Here is a 23818-nt window from a genome sequence, read left to right as displayed (position 1 = left end):
CACAGGGAAACATTACACTGCACTGACAATGAGCAGACCACAATTACATGCAGCTAGAGGAATGAATCTCACAAACACAGTGTCAAATGGAAGAAGCCAGACATGAAATATGTACATTGTGTGATTTTATTTATACCAAATGAATAGAATTAGTCCAAGATTGAAAGTAAAAAATCAGCCGTTGCCTATACCTATTATCTGATAACAGACATAAAGCCAGCTGCAAAGTTAACAAAAAATATTTCTCCCAAGGTCATGCTACACATACAAAGTGCCATCACGACCCCCTTCTTCAAGTGACTGCTGCCTTTTTACTAATGAGGCACCAGTCCTGCCTTGCTGTTCCCATCTTCTGAGCAAACACTATGGAGATACTTAATTGCCAAACTGCCTGATGACAGCTCCCAATTTAGACCTGATCCCCACTACTCCTTAGTCCCCCTCAGAATTATTCAACCCAAGCCCTGCCTTTCCCTGCTCCCTCTTCTGACAAGATGCACCCGAGTTGCTGAGGTGTCCTTCCTTGTTGCAACAAGCCAATAAGCCTGCACTTGGACTAAGTTGTTGTCCTTGGTGGTCATGGTTGGGCATTAAAAAATATAGCAAAAGCAGGAAAATATAACACATGGGGTTAGAAATCAGGATCACAGTTAACACTGGAGGGGTAAGGGACTGTGAGGGGGCACAAGGGTGATATCTGCAGTGTTGGTAATGTTGAATTTCTTGAACCAGCTGGTGGTTATGCAACTGTGTTCACTTTATGTATATTAGTTATATACTAGTTGAGCTGTATACTTATAATTTGGGCACTTTTCTCTATGTTATACTTCAGTAAAAAGTTTGGGTTTTTCTTAAAGCTTTTATTTATTTGAGAGAGAGCGAGAACCAGAGAGATCACAGAGGAAGAAGGAGAAGTAGACTTGCCACTGAGCAGGGAGCTCAATGCCAGGCTCAATCCCAGGACCCCGAGATCATGACCTGAGCCGAAGGCAGACGCTCAACCAACTGAGCCACCCAGGCGCCCCCAAAAGTTTGCTTTTTTGGAAGAGCAGTCTCCCCATTCCTGCGTCCATCAAGTCTGCTCACAGGCTGTCCACTCACAGTCTGCCCTCGACTGCACTGCACCTACTTGTCATCTAATTGTAGTCAGTAGGGTGACCAGAGGCTTCATCTGTATCTAGGGGTTTAGTCTTTGTCGTACGCTCTCCTCTTGGAACTTTTGGGACTACGTTGTCTGAAAACATGGTTTTATACCTGGTATTGTGTGGCCACTTGTGCTAGCAATTCTTCCTGTTCTTGGTACAGTTCTTCATTTTTCTGGAAAAATTTAGGTCAGTTTCCAGTGTCTATTCTTCCTGACTTACACAAGTAGAAATTGATCTATAATTTTAAGCAACAATATTTAATAGAAGAGAACATATAAACATGCATATTCCATAGACTTGTAATATTCAGTATAAGAAACAGAATACTCCTATATATCCATAAATGAAAACGGGTCCTCTGGCTTTCAACTATAAAAAGTCTTGGGGGAGGCGGGGGTGCGCCTGGGTGGCTTTGTCGGTTAAGTGTCCACCTCTTCGTTTCCGCTCAGCTCATGATTTCAGGGCTGTGAGATCGAGCCCTGTGTTGAGCTCCATGCTCAGCAGGGAGTCTGCTGGAGATTCTCTCTCTCTCCCTCTCCCTCTGCCCCTGCCCTCGCTCACACACTCATGCCCTCTTTTTCTCTCAAATAAATAAACAAATCTTCAAAAAAAGAAAAAAGAAAAAAATAGTCTTGGGGCACGTGGCTGGCTCAGTCAGAGGAGCACACGACTCTTGATGTCAAGGTTGTGGGTTTGGGCCCCACGTTGGATGAAGAAATTACTTAAAAATATTTTTAAAAATTAAGTAGAGGGTCTTTTAAAAAATAATAATAAAATGAGGAGCGCCTGGGTGCCTCAGTCAGTTAGGCAGCAGACTCTTGATTCTGGCTCAGGTCATGACTTCAGGGTGTAAGATCGAGCCCCATGTGGGGCTCCCTACTTAGCAGGGAGTCTGCTTGAGGATTTTCTCTCCCTCTGCCCCTCCCCCTGCTCGAGCTATTTCTAAAATAAATAAATCTTTTTTAAAAAATTAGTCTTTAGGCTTTATTTTTAGATAAAAATAAGCCTAGCTGAAGGGAAGTCATGAGCAAAGACAGGGATGAAGAATGGTGATGGACTTTGCCCAAGACTTAGTCCATTGAGCTGGATGAAAAGAAAGTGAGACAAGGCTTGGAAAATAAGTTGGTGAGGGGAAAGCCAGCCCCCCGTGACAAGCTGAAGAGTGCCTGGTTCTAAGACCCAAGATGCTGGATGCAGAGTAGCAGAGGAATGCAGTGACTCAGAAAATAAATAGATAACAATTTTATTGACCCATTAGAAGAAATAAAAGGTACAGTGTACCTCGCACCCCCACCTGGGCTAAACCCCTGAGCACAGAGTATGGTTCTTCAGTAGTGGTTCTCCTCGATGTCTGAAGTTAATTTTTAATCAACGATTTCATCCTGGAAATAAGACTTTAAATCATCTTTTTCATTCACATTAGGATAAAATTCAGATCTGAGTCCTGTATCATATGTAAGAAAAGGCACATGGTAGGAGAGCTAGAACTCCACTAGCTCACAGTTAATGTGTGCAACAATAAAACAGTAAAAACGGCAGCAGCAGCAGGCCCCATGGAGACGAGTGTCCAACCGCCCCTACAGAGACACAGGCAGGAATTTGCGCGAACCAGAGGCAGAGCCATCCCTCAGAAAACTGTGAAACTCTTCAACCTAATGAACACTTAGATCTCAGTCAGAACATTCAGATCCTTGAGCCTTGGACTCAAGGGTTCTTCCCATTTTGGACACTCCTGCAATGATGGCTGCAGGAGCTGGTGGCTGAATTGCAGAGACGGCCCTAGGTCTTCCCCAGAGGAGCCAGTTAGTGTCCTAAGGGGCCCCTGTCCTGGGATGGGATTTTGTCTCTGACTTCCTGATTTTCTAGACTTTTCACTGGGAGAATATGTCAAAGGCGAGAGAGTGGTTTGAGGCCAGACTGTTGAGCTGCCTGTGGAAGAAGGGGAACTTTGCAAAGCCCCAGAAGGTCCTAAGCTTGTGCTGGCTAGCACAGGGGAATCTGGGCCCACACCTCCACTCCTGCCTCCAGGGTGCCAGAGTGAGACTTTTGTCCAGGAACATGTTCTATCTTCCTAGAATCACTAGGCACAGTAAGCTTGTCATCAGGGCCCTTGAGAACAGGCTCTTACCTGGGGGCCTGGTTCTGTCCCTGGTAGGCCATTGCTTCTCTCTTTGCATGTGTCCAGCTCTTCCATTTGAGGCCAAAATCAAGTAGGAGAACAGAAAAAGTGTTAATTCACTTACCCCGTTCGGCCCCATCAATGTCTTAACATGAAACAAATATTTTCTTAATAAGCTCCATCTTGGTGTTATGGTCACCTGTACTCCTAAAGGACACAGACATAGCTCAGATCCTTAGCCCAACATTCGGAGATCTTGGTGGCCAGGCCCCATTCTAGCTTTCTATAATCTTTTCTTGGTTTTCCCTTCCTTAAGGCTCCCCGAATACTACCCTGCTTACCCTGTTCTCACACCTACATGCTTGACCAAGCCCAAAGAACCCTTCCTGCACTATCTTCCCTATTTTGAAAACCCTTCTCCCCACCCAGGACACATGGGAAGGGCAATCTTATGTTTGCTGAAATAACGATTTCTCTGATGCTATCAGTGCCTTCATCTAGACTTTATATGTGGGAGCTAACAGATTAGCTTGTGTGCAGAGTCTGAAGTAGTGCTTGAACTTGGCTTTTTATCAGAATTAGCAGGGAGCTGGCCCCTGAAGCCCACAGAGCCACAGGCTCACCAACACTAGATAGGACCTGGGCTCCACATTTTTACCCAGCTCCCAGATAACACTGATAAAACCAAAGTTTGAGAACAGCCCCAAACCTCAAGACATAGCTTGAAGTCCTGCTCTAATATTTGTCAGCTGTGTGGCCCTACAGAGGTCTAGAATCTCCCTGCATAGTACTTAAGCTTGTAGGAAAAAGTGGGGATAGCAAAAGCATCCTACATTTCTTAAAGGCTTGCTTTTTTTTTTTTTTTTTTTTTTTTTTTTTTTTTTGCTTTTTAGTTTTATGCATTTTCTCTTTGGAACCCCAATGGTTTTCTTTTCTTTTTTTTAAAAGATTTTATTTATTTGTGAGGGAGAGCAAGAAGCACACTCCTTGCTGAGCAAGGAGCCCGATGCGGGACTTGATCCCAGGACCCTAGGATCATGACCTGAGCCCAAAGCAGATGCCCAACAGACTGAGCCACTCAGGCACCCCTCTTGTAGGCTTTCAAAGGCAAACTAAGCCTGAATGGTACCATGCAAATGCGTCCTTATCCTGGTAGGAGAGCCTTGCAAGTGTGACAACTGCAGTCAAGCCTGATGACAATGCTCGTGCCCCAAATCCGCCATGTCCTCGTCCTCTTCTGCTCCAAGAGGAGACATCCAGGACTTTGCTACGACAGCATTTAAGGCCAGAAAGAATTTGACCCACACACACTGGTAAAGCTTTCTAAAATAGCCAGATATACAATATGCCAGACAATTTCAAACTTTCTTATGACAATCCTGTGATGGAATGTATCTTGCTAAATATTAATCCATGTGTCCAAGTCCCACAGCAGTGGAGAAGGGGCGCAAAGAGCCTCTCCTGATCTGAGAGTTGAGTGAATATCTAGTGCTCTGGGAGAGGACAAGGAAGCTACAGAACAGGTGACATGACAAAATAAGCATGTGAAACAGTACTCCCATGATATGTTCCTTCTTCCTAGGGCATAGGAGCCCCTCAAAGAGAACAGGGCAGCTGACCCTCGCCCATCAATTCCCCGTGCAGGAACCAGAGCTCTGAGAATCTGGCCTCCAGGAGTCCAAGCCTGGGAAATACCTACGTACCTCGGCAACCGAGATGCCAGTGCTTCTGCGGTTTCCACAGCTCTTTCAAAGCTGCTCATATCAACCAGGGTGTCTGGCGGCCTCCTTCTTACACACCTCAGCCATTGCTAGGTCTGCTTTCCTTCCTGTAAATTTTGTGAGCTTTATAGAGTGCACGTGCTGAAGCCTAACCATGTTTGCAGCTGATAGAGGTCCTCCCTTCTCAGCGCCTGACCCACCGAGGGCCAGAGCAGCGCAGTGCCGTGCAACCCGCCCAGCCCAGAGGTGCCACCAAAATGCAGCAACACGTCACGGGGCCCACAGCTCCTCACCAGCCAGGGCTCCTCAGGCCTGCTTCCTATGAGAGTCACCTGGAGAATTCTCTAAACATTCAATCTGAACGTCTAGAGGTGAGTCTGATGCAAAGATGAAGAACGTGATGGCAGTCACGCATTCTCACCGCACCCACGCCGAAGGTGCCGACTGCGGCAAGACTGAAATGTTTCCCGGAAAACACTGACCTTCAAAGAGAGAGCGTCTTCCTTCCTCCCCACCACTGACTCCTATCCCCACGGCAAAGCCCTAGTCTTCTTATAGCTTGAGTTTAACTGATACTGCCTTTACTGCATCAGATTGATGGTCAAAGTAAACTGTTTTCCAAATAACCTTTCCTGCCTCTAAAATCCAAAAAACTAAAAACAATTATAATATATATAAATATAATATACAAATATATAAAATAAAATAATTATACTGTAATGTCACAAGTGCTAAAGTGAAGCTAGTTTAGCTCTACATTGCTAATAAAGTGATAAATATGTGCACCTTATCCTGAAAACACTTTGATTAAGGTCCAGTCTCTCTTAAAGGAAGCATTCTCTACAAATCAGTGGCTCGCAAGGTGGGGTCCACAGACCAGCAGCATCAGCATCAGTCTCACCTGGGAACTAGTTAGAAATGCATCTCCTGGGGTGCCTGGGTGGCTCAGTCGTTAAGCGTCTACCTTTGGCTCAGGTCATGATCCCAGGGTCCTGGAGTTGAGCCCCGCATCGGGCTTCCTGCTCAGTGGGAAGCCTGCTTCTTCCTCTCCCACTCCCCCTGCTTGTGTTCCCTCTCTCACTGGCTATCTCTCTGTCAAATCAATAAATAATCTTTTTAAAAAAGTGCATCTCCTCAAGCCCACTCCAGACCTCCTGAATCAGAAACACTGGGGGCAGGACCACCCTGTGCTTTAATAAGCCCTCCGAGTGACTCAGATACCCACTAAACTTGAGGATCACCCCTATGATATAACAGTTCTCAAACTTGGCAGCACGTTACTATCACAGCTTAAGAAAATCCCACCTGAGAGATTTTTACTTTAATTGGTCTGGGATAGGGCCTCAGCAAAGCTCCCCAAGTGATTCCAACATGCAGTCATGTTTACAAAGTAATTCAATAAATAAATCCATTACAAGCCTTCAGTGCTGTATTTTGTTTTGTTCTGCCAAGTGGGGAAAATGGGGGTCTGACCTAAATGTTCATATTTTTAAAGTCCTGGTATACTCATTCAAAGTAAAAGTTACAAATATTATATATTTTAAAAAGAAAAATTGGGATATAATTTACATACCAATTGTGCATATAAAAAATGACTATTACTATAAAGAGTGAAAAAAACAGACTAAAGGGAAATACATGAAAATGTTAAATGTTTGCACTGTAAACAAATTTTTTCTATTGATCTGCATTTCTCAAATTTAAATGTGCAAGCATTTTTATATAAGATTATTTTGTTATTTTTCTAAGTAATCGTTTTTTAAAAAGTACTGGATGATATCAGTGTTTTGTTGAAGTGGCATGCCCTAAATACAGGCAGTGAATGAAGAGGCAGAGAGATTTAAGGACACTGAAGCTCTTAATATTAAGGGGTTTTTTTCTTTTTATGAATCTCTTTTAAAAAATTTTTAATTCCATGAGCACCTGAGTGGCTCTGTCAGTTAAGTGTCTGACTCTTGATCTCACTTCAGGTCTTCATCTCAGGGTCGTGAGTTCAAGCCCATTGTTGGGCTCCATGCTGGGTGTGGAGCCTACTCTAAAAAAACTTTTAAAAGTATTTAATTCCAGTGTAGTTAACATAGTGTTATATTAATTTCAGGTGTATAATATACTGATTCAAGAGTTCCATATATTACTCAGTGCTCAAAAGTAAGTATACTCTTCATCCCCATCACCTATTTTGCCCATCCCCCCACCCATCTCCCCTCTGGTATCTGGGTTTTTGGTTTTTTTTTTTTTGTTCTCTATAGTTAAGAGTCTGTTTTTTGGCTTGTCACTTTTTTTCTTCCTTTGTTCACTGTTTTTCTTAAATTCCACATATGAGTGAAATCATACGATACTTGTTTTTCTCTATTTTACTTAGCATTATACCCTCTAGATTCATCCATATTGTTGTAAATGGCAAGATTTCACTTTTTTATGGTGAATAATATTCCATTGTGTACATATATACCATATCTTCTTTATTTTTTTTAAGATTTTATTTATTTATTTGACAGAGAGACAGTGAGAGGGAACACAAGCAAGGAGAGTGTGAGAGGGAGCAGGCCTCCCGCGGAGCAGGGAGCCCGATGCAGGGCTCGACTCCAGGATGCTGGGATCATGACCTGAGCTGAAGGCAGACACTCAACGGCTGAGCCACCCAGGCGCCCCTACTATATCTTCTTTAGGAAGTAAAGTATGACACCATATACCAAAAACATGGCGGGGAAGGATAAAGAATGGGCTCAAACTTAAGCAACCATCAATTTAATATAGACTGCTATATGTAGAAGATGTTATATACACACCAAATGGTAACCACAAATCAAAAACCAGCAATAAATATGCAAAAAATAAAGAGAAAGGAATCCAAGTCTATCACTAAAGAAAGCCAGCAAACCATGAGAGCAAGAAAAGAAACAATCAGGGAAGAACCTCAAAAACAACCACAAAATAAGCAACAAAATGGCAATAAACACATACTTACCAATAATTACTTTGAATGTAAATGAACTAAACACTCCAATCAAAAGACATAGGGTGACAGAATGGATTAAAAAAAAAAAAAAAAACCAAGTCCCATCTATATGCTGCCTACAAGAGACTCATTTCAGGCCTAAAGACACATGCAAAATGAATGAGGGGATGGAGGGGTACCCATTGACCCCAACACATGCTGGGCCTCCCCCACTATCAACATTCGGGAGTAGAAGAGTGCATTTGTTACAACTGAATCTACATTGACACATCATTAGCACCCAATGTCCACAGTTTTTATTTAGGGTTCATTCTTTGTGTTTTAAATTTTATGGATTTTGACAAATGTATAATGATGCGTATCCACCATTATAGTACCATACAGGATAGTTTCACTGCTCTAAAAATCCTGTGTCTATTTATCCCTCTCTCCCCCCTCAACCTCTGGCAACCACTGATCTTGTTACTGTATCCGTAATTCTGCCTTTTCTAGAATGTCATGTAGTTGAAGCCACACAATATTTAGCCTTGTCAGATCAGCTTCTTTCATTTAGTGTAATAAACATTTCAGGTTCCTCGGTGTCTTTTCACGGCATGAAAAGGTGATGCCATTTCTTCTTAGCACTAATATTCCATCGTCTGCATATACCACAGTTTATGCTAACAAAAGACATTGTGATTGCTTCCAAGTTTTCACAGTTATGGATAAATCTGCTGTAAACATCCACAAGCATCCATACTTTTTTTGTGGACATAAGTTTCAAACTCTTTTGGGTAAACACTAATGTGACTGCCACATTGCATTGTAAGAGTATATTTAGTCACATGCACACCCAGTTTTATTGAGATGTAATTGACATATATCACTGAATGAGTTTCAGGTTTACAGGATCAAGGTTTGACTTACATATTGTGAAATGATAACCACAATAAGTTCAGTTAACATCTGTCATCGAATATAGATACAATAAAAAGAAATGAGAAGAAAAAGAAAAAAAAATTCTCTTAGTAATGAGAATTCTTAGGATTTACTCTCTCAACAATAGAACAGTAACTCTCTTCATATGTATCACACAGCAGTGGTAACTATACTCGTCATGTTGTACATGATGGCCCTAATACCTATTTACCTTGTAACTTGAAATTTGTACCTTTTGACCACCTTCCTCCAACTCCCCTTCCTCCCACCCCTGCCTCTGATGACCACAAATCTGATCTCTTTTTCTAGTAGTTTTGTTGTTGTTTAGATTCCACATATATGTGAGATCACACAGTATTTGTCTTTCTCTGTCTGACCTATTTCACTAAGCATGATGCCCTCAAGGTCCATCTGTGTTGTTGCAAATGGCAGGATTTCCTCATTTTTTATTATTAGTATGTTTAGTTTTATATGAAACTGCCAAAATGTGTTCAAAACTGGCTGTGCCATTTTGCATTCCTACCAACAATCAATAAGCGTTCCTGTTGCTCCACACTCTTGCCAACACTCGGTGCCGTCGGTGTTGTGGATTTGCACCATTCCAGTAGGTGTGTAGTGGAATGCCACTATTTTATCACCTTCATTTTTTAATTTGGTAATTTTGCTAGATATACAATTCTTGGTTTATAGGGTAGTTTTGATTTTTCCTTTCAGCACTTTTTCTTTTTCTTCTTGAGATACAACTGACATATAACATTGTATAAGTTTAAAGTGTACCATATCTTGGTATGACATATTTATATATTACAGTATGATTACCACTAGTGTAGGCTTTCCTTACTCTTTTTTCTTCTTTTCCCTTTGTTCTGCTCTGACTGGGTTGTTTCAAAATTCCTGCCCTCTAGTCTGCTCTACTCTGATGCAGATGATCTCTACTGCTTTTCTTTTTTTTTCACTTTACTCATCGAATTCTTCAGCTCTAGAGATTCTGTTTGACTATTGATTTCTCTTTGATAAATACCGCATTTTGTTCATGAATGCTTTTTCCCATTTCATTGGACTGAGTTTCCTTGTAGCTGATTTGAGTTTCTTCAAAACAGCTATTTTGAATTCTTTGCCAGCTAGATCACTGAAGTCCATGCCTTTGAGCTCAATTTTTAGAGAACTGTTATCTTTTGGTGATGACATGTTTTGTTTCTTCTTCATCTTCCTTGTGGTTCTGCGTTGCTGTTTTCACATTTGAAGTAGCAGACACCTCCTCAAATCATTACTAGTTGCCTTCAGATGGGGTATAGTATTCATTGGTCCTGTTCTATCTGGGGCTTCTCCACCTTTGTATAGAAACTCCTGCTCCACACTTCTTGCTCCCTCTTGTGGCAGAATTTTTTTTCTTATGGCAGAATTCTTAAACTTTTGTCTTTCCTGGTTTTTATAATTCACCAAGCAGATTGCTCACACGTCTCCTTTGTTTTCCAGAAGATGGTACTATAACTCAAGTTTGAGGATTCTCCCATGCCCACAGATCCTGGTCTGATTTTCTTATAGCACTCCATTAACTGATTACTAGACTCACTCTTGTGGCCATAGTCAGGAGTATGCCCAAGGAGCCAGCCCACAGTGGGAGAAGAGTGGGAGAAGATGTGGGTTTAGTACTCAGGGTGTTCAGGGTGGACACACTCCCAGTGGGAGATCCTTGGGTGAAGCTCACACAAGTTCATGGGCAGACTTCCTGCAGAAGTCCTGAGGGTAGTCATCAGGAACCATGCCCCTTTAGTGCCTTTGATAATCTTATATGCCTCTTTCCTAATCTCCTCCCTCCCCCACACTTGGGAGAAACTGGTTACTCTCCAGCAGTGTCTCACACAACTGGGGTAACTAGGCACAAACTCACTGCTTTCCTTTTCCCCAGCAAGAGAGGTTGCTGAAAGATAGTTCAACCTCACTGTCACCTTAGGGAATAGGCAGTGCTGGCAAAACTCCTCTTATTCCATCCACTGCATTCGATCTCATAATGTTGTTTTTTTTTTTCCTTCAGTGGTGTGCTGGAATCCCCCCTTGGAAAGACTGGACTTCTACAGTGTCTCTCATCTGTGGGTATCTGCCCAGGATGCACTCCATGTTTTCCCCAAACACAGCCAAGAAGGGGCTGGAGCAGGTTCATTGGCTGTCCTCATTCTGCAGCCCCTACCAAGGTCTGTCTGCCTATTGCTGAACACAAGGTGGTCAAGACTCCTTTCAGGCTCCTTGGCATATAGTACTGGATCCCACAAATCCTACAGAGGCACTTTTATTCATGAATGGATGCCTAATTAAATGTTAAAGAAGGGAACAAGAAGGAAGAACGCTTTTCATGCCATGATGCCTCTCCGTTCAGCCCGTGTAATGTCATTCTACTGATTTGGTCTCCATTGTTTCTGATGAGAAATCAGCTGTTAATATTATTGTATATGGTAAATTGCTTTTCTTTCACTGCTTTCAAAATTTTCTGTTTCTGGCTTGACTATAACGTATCTAGCTGTGGGTCTGTTTGTATTTATACTACTTTGCATTTATTGAGCTTAATGAATATGTAAATTAACATTTTTCATCAAATTTGGGAAGTTTTTGGATATTACTTATGTTTTCTATGCCTTTCTCTCCTCTCCTTCTGGGACTCCCATTATTGTTTTGTTGCTATGTCTGGTGGCGTTCCACAGGTCTCTGAGGCTCTGTTCGCTTTTCCTCATTCCTCTTATGCTTTCTGGTGTCTAGACTGTAAATCCCTATTGATCTATCCTCAAATTCACGGATTCTTTCCATTGCCAGCTCAAATCTGATGTTAAAATCCTTCTACTGATTTTTTTTCATTTCACTCATTGTACTTTGCAAGTCCATACCTCCCATGTTTTCTTTAATAATTTCTTTTTACTGATGATTTCTATTTGATGAGCCAGTGTCATCATACTTTCCTTTTAATCTTTAAGCATTGTTTCCTTTAGTTCTTTGAACATATTTATAATAGCTTTTTTGAACAATTTTCCTGTTAAGTCCAGAATCTGGACCCCCTGGGAGACAGTTTCTATTAACTGTTATTTAGAATGGAAAACCTCTCCTGATCTATCTTCAAATTCAGTGGTTCTTACTTATGCCAGATTAATCCTTTTAAACATATTTAGACTTGTTTTATGGCCCCAAATATGGTCTATCTCAGTGAGTATGCCATATGTACATATTCAACTTACTTAACAGTTATAGAGCTCTTCTGCATTTTCTATTTAATTTGGGTTGGATTTAGTATATGTTTTTCAAAATATTAGTCCACCTCCTCTCAGTTATGGAATTTACTAACATGATGTTTTCCATAATATCCTCTTCTCTATAATATCCATAGATACTATAATCTACATAATGGAACACACTGGAGTTTGTCTGTGAATTCTTCCAGATTTTCTGCATAGACAACCATGCCAGCTGCAAACAAAGACTTTGTATCTTCCTTCCTAACCTACATACATTTTATTTCCCTTTCTTGCCTTACTGCAATAGCAAGGGCTTCCAGTACAATTTTGAAAAAGAGTGGTAAGAAGGGACATCCTTCCCTTATAATAGATCTTAATGCAAAAGCTTTGAGTTTCTCATTACTAAATATGATCTTAACTGTAGGGTTTTTTTGTGGTCTTTATCAAGTTGAGAAACTTCCACTCTATTCCTAGTGAAGTTTTTATCACAAGTTAGTGTTGGATTCCACACATGAATTATAAAGCCATAAAAAAGGAGGAACACAACATTTGCAACATGAATGGACCTTGAGAGCATTATGCTAAGTAAAATAAGTCAGAGAAAGAAAGACAAGTGATATGATCTCACTTGTATTTTTTTCTTTTAAAGTAGGGTCCATGCCCAACATGGGGCTTGAACTCAGGACCCTGAGATCAAGAGTCACGTGCTCTATCAACTGAGCCAGTCAGGCACCACAATCTGTATTTTAACATATGATCTCACTTGTATTTGTATGCGAATCAAAAACGAAAGGAAGAAAGAAAAAAAGAAAGAAAACACTGAGCTCTTAAATAAAAAGAACAGATTGATGGTTGCCAGAGGAAGACGGAGAAGGTGGGCAAAATGGGTGAAGGTGGTCAAAAGGTACAAACTTCGAGGGTGCCTGGGTGTCTCAGTTAAGTGTTCGACCCTTGATCTTAGGGTCATGAGTTCAAGCCCTGCATTTGGCTCCATGCTGCACATGAAGCCTACATTAAAAAAAAAAAAGGTACAAACTTCCAGTTATAAAATAAATATGTCATGGAGATGTAATGTACAGCATGGTGACTATATTATATTGCATATCTGAATGTCTCTAATAGAGTAAATGTTAAAAGTTCTCATCACAAGAAAAAAATTTTAACGGTGTTGTGATGGATGTTAACTAGAGTTATTGTGATCATTTCATAATATATAGATACATTAAGTCATTGTGTTGGACACTTGAAACTAATATGTTATATGTCATTTATAGCTCAATAAAAATTATATCTCAATAAAAAATAAGTGCAGGGGCTCCTGGGTGGCACAATCGTTAAGCGTCTGCCTTCGGCTCAGGGCGTGATCCCAGCGTTCTGGGATCGAGCCCCACATCAGACTCCTCTGCTAGGAGCCTGCTTCTTCCTCTCCCACTCCCCCTGCTTGTGTTCCCTCTCTCGCTGGCTGTCTCTCTCTGTCAAATAAATAAATAAAATCTTTATAAATAAATAAATAAATAAATAAATAAATAAATAATAAGTGCAAATTTTTAAAAAGGACTGACAACCCAAATATGGGCAACAATATAGAGCAAAGAGTGTTCTCATACATTGATGGTATAAAATGTTAAACTATTTTAGAAAAAAATCTAGCAGTTTCTTAGAAAAATATACATACCCTATAACCCAGAAATTCCACTCCTAGGTATCTGCCCAAGAGACAGGAAAATAAAGATCTACAAAAAGACTTCGAGCACAAGGTTCACAGCTTTATTCACAGTAGCCAAAAACTAGAAACAATCAGCTGTGGGTTCTCCTCTTAGGATTTCACAAGGATGAACTCAAGCTGCTGGCTGAGCATCAGGTCTCATCTGGTGAGATGAGGACCCTCTTCCAAGCTAACTGGGTTTTTTGCATAATTCTTTTCCTTGTCATGATGTGCAGGTGGCCTCCCTCCATCCTCAAGCCAGCAATGGTAGGTCAAGCCTTTCTCATGCTTTGAGTCTCCCTGCCTCCCTCTTCTGCTTTTAAGATTTCATGTTATTATACTGGACCCTCATGGATAATCCAGAATAACCTCCTTCTTTTAAGGTCAACTGATAGTAATCTTAATTACACCTGCCAAGTCCTTTTTACCCAGTAATGTAACACATTCATGGATGTAACACCAAGGGCAAAAGTCACAGGGCCCAAAATTCTGCCTACCATAATGGATAATATACTATTATGGTATATTCATACAACAGAATATTACTCAGAAAGTAGAAGGAAGAATGGAAAGAAACATACAATATAGATAAAAACCTTACACACAACAGTATATATAATGTGATTCCACTCATGTCTAATAACAGCTATTTTACAATATACTCTTCTGCCTGGCCACCTGCATGTTCCTTTGACAATGATCACTTCCTAATTTCAAAAGCATTAAGGTGTTTCAGAAAATTTTTAGAAAATAAAAATATCAGTAATAATCTCCTTCAGCCATTTATTTTTTTTAATGATGTTTTATTTACTTATTTGAGAGACAGAGAATGAGGACGAGGGAGGGGCAGAGGGAGAAGGAGAAGCAGACTCCCCTCTGAGCAGGAAGCCCAATGCAGGACTCGATCCCAAAACCCTGGGATCATAACCCAAGCTGAAGGCAGACGCTTACCAATTGAGCCACCCAGGTGCCCCAGCCATTTATTTTTTTAAGATTTTATTTTTAAGTAATCTCTATGCCCAATGTGGGGCTCAAACTCACAACCCCAAGATCAAGGGTTGCATGCTCCACCGACTGAGCCAGCCAGGTGCCCCTCATTCAGCCATTTAAAAAGTTATGTTCTTTCAATCATAAGTGAAAATACTCACTTACCAGCTGGAGAAACTGGGATGAGTTACTTAACCTCTCTGTTCAAGTAATATTATCTGTAATCTTGGTGAGGATTAAACGAAATGATACAGCAGTTCTCCCAGTGCGGTCTCCGGACCAGAGTGGCATCAGCATCACTTGGAACTTGATAGAAATGCAAATTATCCAGCCCCACCTCCGAGTGGTGACTTTGACGCATCACGCGAAAGTTTGTGAACCACTGGGATAAGGTATTTAAAACATCTAGTACATAGTAATAATCACAACTATCAATTTCTAATATGTAGCACATGAAAAGCATTATTCTAGGGTTTTATATGCCTAGTATTACTTAACCACCATGACAATTCGGTGAGGTATCACTACATCCATTTTATAAATGAGGAAACTGAGGCCCAGGGAAGATAAGGAGCTTAAATTCATTCTGTACTCAGATTTCTCATTTTGAGACATCAATGTAATGAGCCACAGATTCATTCACCTAGTCAATCACATGCTTTGCAGGCTCATCAATTTATCACATCATTTTATAGATTAAAAAAAAGTAATTCCCAGAGAAGGAAAGTGACTTGCCAGGGGTCAAACAGTTAATGGAAGAGCCTAATAATAATAATAATAATAATGATAATAATAATAATACATCAAAAATATATAATATTTTATTAAATAGCTTAAGAAATATATCCAGAGAAAATAAACTTGTTTATGCCTATTAGCCTCTTGGTGAGGAGAGTTGCTCACAGAGTTGAGGATACTGGAAGAAACATCAATTGTCAATTAAAACACCAGACAAATAATCAAGTGGCCTTGCTCTTGATAAGTCAGAAGATGTTACTACTCAATTATTATTGTTTATTCAGAGTCTCAATAAGAAGTTGGACAAAAAGCAAAATCAGACCTATAAATACAGAGAACAACCTGATGGGTGACGGTTGCCAGAGGGAAGGGAGGTGGAGGGACGGGCAACATGGGTGAAGGGAAGTAGGGAATACTGGCTTTCCGTTATGGAGTGAATAAGTCACGGGAATAAAAGGCGCAGCGTAAGGAATATAGCCAGTGATCCTGTCAATGACGGCGCTGTATGCTGACAGATGGCAGCTACACTTGCGGTGAGCATAGCATTATGTACAAACTTGCCGAATGCTATGTTGTACACCTGAAACTAACGTAACATTGCATGCCAAATATACTCAAATTAAAAATGTTTTAAATACAAATTTTAAAAAATAGTAAGTTTGAAATGATTGGAGAATTAGTTCCCATAAATAGTCTGTGTAGAAATACAGCAGAGAATATTTTCAAACAGGTTGAGAGAACACTAATTCAGCACAGCCGAAGTAGAATCTAAGATGTGTTAATGAAAATACGGAGCAGAAAAAGGCTGGGCAGAATTAAGAGTTAGAGAGGTCTTAGGCATGTTGTACCTGACATGTCTACGGAACAGGTAGACGGACAGCTCCACAGGGAGCTGGACGTATGGTTCTGAATTCCGGAGGGAAACCCAAGATGGAAATTAATTCCACTTGTTATATTTTTTAATGTGACCATTAGAGAAATTTAAATTACATATATGGCTTTTTCTGTTGGGTCAAGTCTGTTCCACCTCTCTATTATTAACCCCTGGATTAAGTGGTCAGCTCTCATCCTGGTCTTTGCCTTTCACCACCTAATCCGGGGGCTAACAATGGAGAGCTGGAACAGAGACTTGATCCAACAGAAAAAGCTCAAAGAAAATCACGTCCTTAGGACGGCTAGGTGGCTCAGTTGGTTGGGCGTCTGCCTTCAGCTAGGGTCGCGATCCCAGGGTCCTGGGATCAAGTCTCACATCGGGCTCCTTGCTGAGCAGGGAGCCTGCTTCGCCTTCTGCCTGCTGCTCCTCCTGTTTGTGCTCCCGCTCTCTCTTTCTCTCTGACAAATAAATAAATAATCTTGAAAAAAAAAAAGAAAAAGAAAAAATCATGTCCTTGATTCATGGTACAAAAGGAAAGACAAAGAAACTGCCTCCCAGGGTATCTTTATGAGCATCCAGGTAAACGAGGTGCCATTTGCAGACTGGGAAGCAGAGACAAAGATGTTGGACAGAAATAAGAGTTAGAAATGTTGTGCCTGAAATATCTGTGGAACAGACAGGTGGAGATCACCAGGAGGTAGCTGGACGTGTGGTTCTGAGCTAGGGGAGGAAGCCCAAGAGGAAGGTGAGGCTAGCAGAGTCAGATGGCTCCCAAAGAAAGAGAGAACTCCACACAGGAGCCTGGAAGAATAGGCCATGAAAAATGAGAAAAAATTATACAAAAGGTGAAAACAAAACTAGCAATTTACATTAAACACATAAGTCTTCACCTATGGAAAATGAATAGAAAACGAAGAAGCAGGATGTTTTTTAAAAACCAAGGGCATAATGGCAAGAACTAAGATAACCAAAACAACTGAACATGGATAAAGCAAAATCACAGCAAGAAATGAAAGAAAATCTGCTTTTAATTCCCAATGGTGCTTTTACAGATTTGAGAAGACAACTGCTTAAGGACTGACTTTAATAACAAGGAACCATCAGAGATCAAGAGCTAATTCTCAAAAATTGAGAAACTTGACTACTGAACTGTGAAAAACAAAATCAAAACTCTTTAGAGAAGGCCTGAAATAGAATGGATGGACATAAATGACCAATTCTGCAAATCTCCTAGGATGTAGAATGAAAGACTGCCAAATGTACAAGGGGGTAGAGCCTTCTCTCCTGATAATATAGACAAGTAACAGTTTTCCAGCTTATTAGCCATCACAAAAGGAGAAACTGACTTGCCCTCTCTTATCTGCTGGGTGACATCTGCTCAAGAGACCCTAACAACCTGTCCATCAAATTACTCAGGAAATATACAACCCAGATCAAGTAAAGCCCAATAACTATCCCATATAAGAGGAACTAGAATCCTGAGCAAACAAGTCCAAGCAAAGTAATTACTATACAAAGACAATGGTATTGGCTCACATAACCAGAAGAGCTAACATGTAATAACAAGGATTCCAGTAAATTAAAGGAACAGACAGAAAAGAATTAATCATGATGTAAATAAGATACTTTCACAGTCGAAAGCCTTTGCGTTTTCACATTGAAAGAGACATATTAAAAAGGTTCAGAATCAAAACAAAACAAAACAAAACTTTGGTTTCAGCTCTGACATTTAAAGAACTTGGAAGTCACCACTCCCATTCTTATAACAAGAAAAAGCTACACAAACTAAAACTCAGTGACTGTCCTTGAGCCCATCAGAGAACGGAGCTCACAAGGCAAACTGCCACCCTGAAATCTGGAGATAGGCACATCCAGAGAGTCACAGCCGACATCTGCTTATTTGGAGCAGAAGCTGCCAGAGCCACAAACTGGAAGGAATACTTAAATGGTAAATCTGAAAATCACTGGAGGCTAAGTTGAGAGAAGCATCAGAGTAAACAACTGGGTACAGCAGTCTTAGTGGGGTCACCGCACGTTTATGGGCCTTCCCTCCCACAAGTTCACCAGGTTCTCATGAAGAAGATCTGAGAAAGATCCACTTAGACCTGGCAAGAATAGGGCAACAGTAACCACTGTGGAAATAAATTCAGAATCTTCTTCATAACAAAGGCCTACTCTGAAATCTAATCCCAGTTGGAGGAAGGGAATTCTTCACTCTATCCATGTCTAGCCTTCCTGTCCCACTTAAGGTGAGAGGGAAGGGAATAGTTTTTAAAAGATAATTGTTTCAAGGAATAGAGGAGACACTCAGCCAAGGAAGGAAGTAGGAGGCAGGGTGGGGAAAACTATACCATTAAAGAAATACTTGTGAAAATCATAGCCCAGGGACACAGGCTCACTGAAAGACTGAGATTTAATCATAATATAATAAAAAAAAAACATTAAAAAAATAAAATAAAAGGTTGCAAGCAAAATAATAATAATAATAATCATGAGATTTTAGAATGCTTTCCCGCCACACTTTATCACCACTCCAAGAGGACTCCAGCATAACACCAATAGATGAGAGCTAAGACAGCTGCAAGACACAGACTCTCACTCTGACACAGAGACCTCACGGAATCTCAAAGTCAAGAGGGGAGACAAAAATAAGTGAAGCCTCCGACACCTATGGCTACAACAAACATTAAACACAGCTCGACTTCTGGCCAGAATAACACAAGTCCTCACGCTAAAGATCTACTTACCTCAGTTTCTATTACCAGATACTTGCCCAACTTTCAACAAAAAACTACAAGGTAAGCCAATAAGCAAGAAAAAAGGAATAAGAACCAGACTCAGTTATGACACAGATGTTGGTATTATCACACAGATAATTTATTTTTTTTTAATTTTACTTATTTATTTGAGAGAGAGCAAGAGAGAGAGAGAAGCAGACTCCCCACTGAGCAGGGAGCCTGACTGGGGACTCAATCCCAGGACCCTGGAATCACGACCTGAGCCAAAGGCAGATGCTTTTTTTTTTTTTAAGATTTTATTTATTTGACAGAGAGAGAGAGACAGCCAACGAAAGAGGGAACACAAGCAGGGGGAGTGGGAGAGGAAGAAGCAGGCTCCTAGCGGAGGAAACTGATGTGGGGCTCGATCCCAAGACTCTGGGATCACACCCTGAGCCGAAGACAGATGCTTAACGACTGAGCCACCCAGGCGTCCCCAAAGGTAGACGCTTAACCAACTCAGCCACCCAGGCGCCCCTATCACACAGATTATTTAAAATAATGATGATTAATATGCAAGGACTCTTCCTCATAATTTTGTCAAAGGCAAATGGTCTTTTTATTTTTTTAAGTTTTCTTTTTTTTTTTTTTTTTTTAGTAGTCTCTACCCCAACATCGGGCTCAAACTCACAATCCAGAGATCGAGTCGCATGCTCTTCTGACTGAGCCAGCCAGGTGCCCCCAAGCAAATGGTTTTTTTTAAAGACATTAAAAAAATGCACTGAGTATATCACAACTTAAATTTTTATTAATAAAGTTACTAAATTTTATTATTAACTATGTCTTTCAAAGAAAGAAAGAAGAAAGTGAGAAAAAGTATTGATAAGTAATAAATAAGAGAAAAAGGATTACTGTCCAAATTACATAAAGGATTTTTACAAGGTCATAAAAAATAGAGGAAAGTGAGTAAATATATAAACAAAGCAATCCACAGAAGAAACATATCACAGTTACTCAATACTTCACTGGTAAATAGTAGACCAGCCGTGGTAGGTATTCGATGATGGGAAATAGGAAGTCCTGGTATCGGCAGGAGCCTCCTGTGTCACAGGATCTCGGACTCTGCCCTGTGGATGGCTGGCGGTCAGTAAAGTGGAAGAAACACTACCTGATGAACATTTTAGACAAATTACTGAAAATAAGCTTGAGATGTAGAAGAGAAGCATAAAGACTGGAATAAAGAAGGGAAAATGAAGCTATGGTAGGCTACAAGGATAAGACAGAAAAGACAAATTTAAGAAATCTTAACAATTTAAAAGAAACAAGAATGGGATGACTAACTAGATGGACAGGAGAACTGAGTCACAGAGTGGTTTAGGACCTGCTTTCTATCACTTGTGACTGGCTAAGCAGTGCCACCATTAGACAGAGAATAAAGCAATACTTTAATTATGGATCTGTTGCTTTTGAACAAATTACACACAGGGGAGCGGCAGCTAGGTACACTGGAAAGACAAACTCTGGAGTCCCACAAGCACTCCTCAGCTATAAGCACAGAGAGGATGAATCTGTGAGGGACAATGAGAATAACAAGAAGCAGAGAGATTGGGACAGTCTCCTGAGGATGATAATGTTTAAGGGCAAAAGGATGAAAGAAAGCACCATGAAAGAGAAAATCTAGACAAAGGCACAAGCCAGTGGGGTGATGTTGGAGAAACCAGCAAGAGACTCTCAGGAAAGAACAGTCAACAGTGTCCATGAGACGGCAGGCACTGGTAACGGCCATCATTTTATTATAATTAGGTCATTGTGACCTTTACAAAAGGAGATTAAGACAACTGGGAAGGAAGAAGCAAGAATGGTCTGAAATGTGAAACAGAACTATGGACATAAAAGCCAAAGAGTAGGGGTGCCTGGGTGGTTCAGTCGGTTAAGCAACTGCCTTCCATTCGGGTCATAATCCCAGCATCCTGGGATCTAGCCCCTCATGGAGCTCTCTGCTCTATGGGGAGTCTGTTTCTCCCTCTCCCTCTGCCTGCCGCTCCTCCTGTTTGTGCTCTGTCAAATAAATTTTTAAAAATCTTAAAAAAAAAAGAGTATAACTCTGAACTATCTGTGACGCCAATAAATACAGCCTAATTGGCGGGGGGGGGAATCATTTACTGAAATAATCAGTAAAGGAGATACACTCAATTGCTTTCTCCAGATACTCTACATTTTATCCCTGGATCATACAGGAACATCAGAAAATGGTCTAGAGCACTGCTGTTCAATTTGGTAGGCACTAGTCACATGCATTTAAATGCTGACACGTGACTTAGGAACTAAATTTTAATTGTTCTAAATGAAATATCTACATGTGGCTGCTGGTTACTGTATTGGACAGCATGCAGTACCAGACACGATATTTTGATTCTCTGAAAATCTACATTCACTGAGTTCTCCCTTAGCTCTCGAGACTTCTGTTCCCATTGAAGAACTACTCAATGAAAGAGGCTGCACTTCTTTTAGGGAAGTTGTTGGAAGGCTGCACACTTCATCATCCACACAGAGTGCAAGAAGGAACTTTTTTTAGACTTTAACGCTAGGAAGCCTTCATGCCCCATTAACAATCAATATGATTTCTCTTTATGGAAAATGTAAATCATATAACAGATGTGTGTATTTTTCCATGGCTATCAGAAAGATCAGAAACAAATCTGCAGCTCATCTTTGAGAACTCTGCAAGATCACAAAACCTGTACGTATCTATATATTACATCACCCTGTTCTTGATCTGCTACTGTATTTTTCCCTGTTGTTGATTTGTAATTTCTGTATTTCCATTCTAATCTACTAACTCTTAAAAGTCTCATACAAGGCATTATAAATAAGCTGGAAGTAAGAAATAAACAATTCACCTGGGATCTGTTCCTTTTCTGCTGGTTTGGGGAAAGTATGGAGAAGTGTAAAGGTAGAGCCGGGGAAGAAGGAAGTAAGAATGAAGTCAGGAAAAACACAACCTGCCTTGCAGCTCCTGGACTCACCTTTCAAAAATGCTCCACAGAAGCAGTTTAAAAAACATGGAGACGTATCATCAGTGACTAGATCATATTGAGCTTAGACGTACAATTTTTGAGTAGGTGAAAGTAAACATACACAATCCATTGATTATATTAATATTCTGCCTATGATTTAAGCACACACAAAAAACTTAGAACACAACCAATATATGCACTCAGGATACTGATATAGAAAGTTTTTTCTTTAAATTGATGTGGTTACAAATACCGACGAGATTGCATTATCTGTGTTCCTACCAATGTGACACTGGAAACACTGTTGAACAATTCACAGAAACTCTAAAAAAGAGAATCAGCACTTTAAATGTTTTTTTTTAATCTGCCCAAATTAGTTGCAATTTCATAACCTTTTGATAAGAAATTTTTTTTTGCTGTGCAAAGGAGACATCTTCGGAATCAAGAAACCAAGACACTCTTCTGCCTTGATCAGTAACAAAGGAGTGATCTGTAACATTTCATTTACCTTCTCAGGCTCCAGATGTTTTCTTTCAAATGAGGCAGAAATAGATAATCTCATAAACCCCTCCTGCGCTACCACGATGTGATTCTAAGTTCAGAATAAAGTTCAGAAAAAAAAAAAGAATAAAAAATATCTAGATACTAAATACATGGATATACACCATATACAAGTTCAGGATTTGGAAAAATGAGAACGGAAAGGTAGGCTGTGTAGGAAGTTAAATAAAACTTCCTCCTTGGTGATCCCTTCCTCAGGCCAACCCCCCAAAGAGCCCTGACGTTTCTGTGCAGCCTGCCCCACTCACCACTTAAGGCAGCACACCTCTCTTGCTGAAACCTGGTCTTGATCTTCCACCGTCACAGACCTGTGAGTGTCAGATGTGACACCTGAAAGCATGTTCATTTAGGGCGGGGAGATCAAAAATTGCTTCTGGCCTTGGAAATCTAGAGTCTGTTTCTTTGGGGGTTTCTTCCTCTTCTGTTCAGAGCTCTGGTGAAAGGTCTGAGGAAGGTCTCAGGGGTGTTTTCTTCCAGATGGGTTTCTGATTTATGCCGTTCCCTCCCTTTTATCTTCCTAGAATTGCTTTGCTCCGAGGGAAACGGAACTGGGACCTAGAGGACAAAATCATTTAATTGGAATCTTCATACAAGACCCCCAATCTGACTCTCCCGAAGGTTGCTCCTCCAGACTAGACCGACCTTCTATAGGCTCAAATCAGAACTGCTGGGCACACAAGCTGGGAAAGTTGGGAGGTGCCCATAGTCTCAATTATGGACTCTGACCCCACGGCTCCTGAGAGCCAAGAACGCACCTTGCCACCTGGGGGCTGTGAAGGAACCCAACGCTGGTTTCCAGATAGAGTGGCCTATTAGAGATTTGAACAACAGATCAGGCCTTTAACCCACCCCCCTCACCTGCTGGCTTCGTGAACTTGGGTGAATCATCACCTCTCCTCTTTATCTGCTAAAACAAATGGTTGTGAAAATTCAAAGAAATGCCAGCTGCTTTATCATTAACCACCACGACTACTAGGCTCACAGATGCTTTCGTTCTCAGCGCAGAGAAGCCGGCTGAGAGCCAGGCCTCCCCCAGGGGGCGCTACTGGGAGAGGACCCAAGACGCCTTGGCAGGCTCGGCGCACTCGCCCAGGGCCGCAACCCTCCGAGGCAGCCGGCGCCGGGCCCCGCTTTCCCCG

At 40.9% G+C, this 23818-nt stretch overlaps 1 long non-coding RNA gene across 1 annotated transcript in view; it reads right to left on the bottom strand.

Annotated features, from left to right (window-relative positions):
* Positions 1–22457: 22457 nt before the first annotated feature.
* Positions 22458–23818, bottom strand: part of LOC103667928 — a 37046-nt gene continuing 35685 nt past the window's right edge. The window contains exon 3 of the long non-coding RNA XR_569898.2: positions 22458–23234. This is a non-coding gene — a long non-coding RNA (uncharacterized LOC103667928). The remainder of the gene's footprint in view (positions 23235–23818) is intronic.

This window comes from Ursus maritimus, unplaced genomic scaffold (assembly GCF_017311325.1).
Source record: "Ursus maritimus isolate PB19 unplaced genomic scaffold, ASM1731132v1 scaffold_7, whole genome shotgun sequence".
Classification (NCBI taxonomy): domain Eukaryota; kingdom Metazoa; phylum Chordata; class Mammalia; order Carnivora; family Ursidae; genus Ursus; species Ursus maritimus.
Note: the sequence above shows the minus strand (reverse complement) of the source record. Positions and strands in the feature narration are given on the sequence as shown.